Source organism: Mus caroli, unplaced genomic scaffold, assembly GCF_978045245.1.
Source record: "Mus caroli unplaced genomic scaffold, Mus_caroli_1 scaffold_25, whole genome shotgun sequence".
Lineage (NCBI taxonomy): Eukaryota > Metazoa > Chordata > Mammalia > Rodentia > Muridae > Mus > Mus caroli.
The window spans coordinates 8,150,144-8,153,217 of record NW_028227280.1 but is presented as its reverse complement, the minus strand read 5'-3'; positions in this window follow the sequence as shown (position 1 = coordinate 8,153,217).

Sequence of the window (3,074 nt, the reverse complement as noted above, 5' to 3'; positions counted from 1 at the left end):
CATATACTATGTACTACACTGTGCGTTTCTTATATTCTAAGTTTTTCAGTGCAACTCACTCATATACTATGTACTACACTGTGCGTTTCTTATATTCTAAGTTTTTCAGTGCAACTCACTCATATACTATGTACTACACTGTGCGTTTCTTATATTCTAAGTTTTTCAGTGCAACTCACTCATATACTATGTACTACACTGTGCGTTTCTTATATTCTAAGTTTTTCAGTGCAACTCACTCATATACTATGTACTACACTGTGCGTTTCTTATATTCTAAGTTTTTCAGTGCAACTCACTCATATACTATGTACTACACTGTGCGTTTCTCATATTCTAAGTTTTTCAGTGCAACTCACTCATATACTATGTACTACACTGTGCGTTTCTCATATTCTAAGTTTTTGAGTGCAACTCACTCATATACCATGTACTACACTGTGCGTTTCTTATATTCTAAGTTTTTCAGTGCAACTCACTCATATACTATGTACTACACTGTGCGTTTCTTATATTCTAAGTTTTTCAGTGCAACTCACTCATATACTATGTACTACACTGTGCGTTTCTTATATTCTAGAGTTTTTCAGAGCAACTCACTCATATACTATGTACTACACTGTGCATTTCGTGTAATGCGGGATTTTCAGTAAATTCTAAGTTTTTCAGTGCAACTCACTCATATAATATGTACTACACTGTGCGTTTCTTATATTCTAAGTTTTTCAGTGCAACTCACTCATATACTATGTACTACACTGTGCGTTTCTTATATTCTAAGTTTTTCAGTGCAACTCACTCATATACTATGTACTACACTGTGCTTTTCTTATATTCTAAGTTTTTCAGTGCAACTCACTCATATACTATGTACTACACTGTGCGTTTCTTATATTCTAAGTTTTTCAGTGCAACTCACTCATATACTATGTACTACACTGTGCGTTTCTTATATTCTAAGTTTTTCAGTGCAACTCACTCATATACTATGTACTACACTGTGCGTTTCTTATATTCTAAGTTTTTCAGTGCAACTCACTCATATACTATGTACTACACTGTGCGTTTCTTATATTCTAAGTTTTTCAGTGCAACTCACTCATATACAATGTACTACACTGTGCGTTTCTTATATTCTAAGTTTTTCAGTGCAACTCACTCATATACTATGGACTACACTGTGCGTTTCTTATATTCTAAGTTTTTCAGTGCAACTCACTCATATACTATGTACTACACTGTGCGTTTCTCTAAATTCTAAGTTTTTCAGTGCAACTCACTCATATACTATGTACTACACTGTGCGTTTCTCTAAATTCTAAGTTTTTCAGTGCAACTCACTCATATACTATGTACTACACTGTGCGTTTCTTATATTCTAAGTTTTTCAGTGCAACTCACTCATATACTATGTACTACACTGTGCGTTTCTTATATTCTAAGTTTTTCAGTGCAACTCACTCATATACTATGTACTACACTGTGCGTTTCTTATATTCTAAGTTTTTCAGTGCAACTCACTCATATACTATGTACTACACTGTGCGTTTCTTATATTCTAAGTTTTTCAGTGCAACTCACTCATATACTATGTACTACACTGTGCGTTTCTTATATTCTAAGTTTTTCAGTGCAACTCACTCATATACTATGTACTACACTGTGCGTTTCTTATATTCTAAGTTTTTCAGTGCAACTCACTCATATACTATGTACTACACTGTGCGTTTCTCATATTCTAAGTTTTTCAGTGCAACTCACTCATATACTATGTACTACACTGTGCGTTTCTCATATTCTAAGTTTTTGAGTGCAACTCACTCATATACCATGTACTACACTGTGCGTTTCTTATATTCTAAGTTTTTCAGTGCAACTCACTCATATACTATGTACTACACTGTGCGTTTCTTATATTCTAAGTTTTTCAGTGCAACTCACTCATATACTATGTACTACACTGTGCGTTTCTTATATTCTAGAGTTTTTCAGAGCAACTCACTCATATACTATGTACTACACTGTGCATTTCGTGTAATGCGGGATTTTCAGTAAATTCTAAGTTTTTCAGTGCAACTCACTCATATAATATGTACTACACTGTGCGTTTCTTATATTCTAAGTTTTTCAGTGCAACTCACTCATATACTATGTACTACACTGTGCGTTTCTTATATTCTAAGTTTTTCAGTGCAACTCACTCATATACTATGTACTACACTGTGCTTTTCTTATATTCTAAGTTTTTCAGTGCAACTCACTCATATACTATGTACTACACTGTGCGTTTCTTATATTCTAAGTTTTTCAGTGCAACTCACTCATATACTATGTACTACACTGTGCGTTTCTTATATTCTAAGTTTTTCAGTGCAACTCACTCATATACTATGTACTACACTGTGCGTTTCTTATATTCTAAGTTTTTCAGTGCAACTCACTCATATACTATGTACTACACTGTGCGTTTCTTATATTCTAAGTTTTTCAGTGCAACTCACTCATATACTATGTACTACACTGTGCGTTTCTTATATTCTAAGTTTTTCAGTGCAACTCACTCATATACTATGTACTACACTGTGCGTTTCTTATATTCTAAGTTTTTCAGTGCAACTCACTCATATACTATGTACTACACTGTGCGTTTCTTATATTCTAAGTTTTTCAGTGCAACTCACTCATATACTATGTACTACACTGTGCGTTTCTTATATTCTAGAGTTTTTCAGTGCAACTCACTCATATACTATGTACAACAATGTGCGTTTCTTATATTCTAAGTTTTTCAGTGCAACTCACTCATATACAATGTACTACACTGTGCGATTCTTATATTCTAAGTTTTTCAGTGCAACTCACTCATATACTATGTACTACACTGTGCGTTTCTTATATTCTAAGTTTTTCAGTGCAACTCACTCATATACTATGTACTACACTGTGCGTTTCTTATATTCTAAGTTTTTCAGTGCAACTCACTCATATACTATGTACTACACTGTGCGTTTCTTAAATTCTAAGTTTTTCAGTGCAACTCACTCATATACAATGTACTACACTGTGCGTTTCTT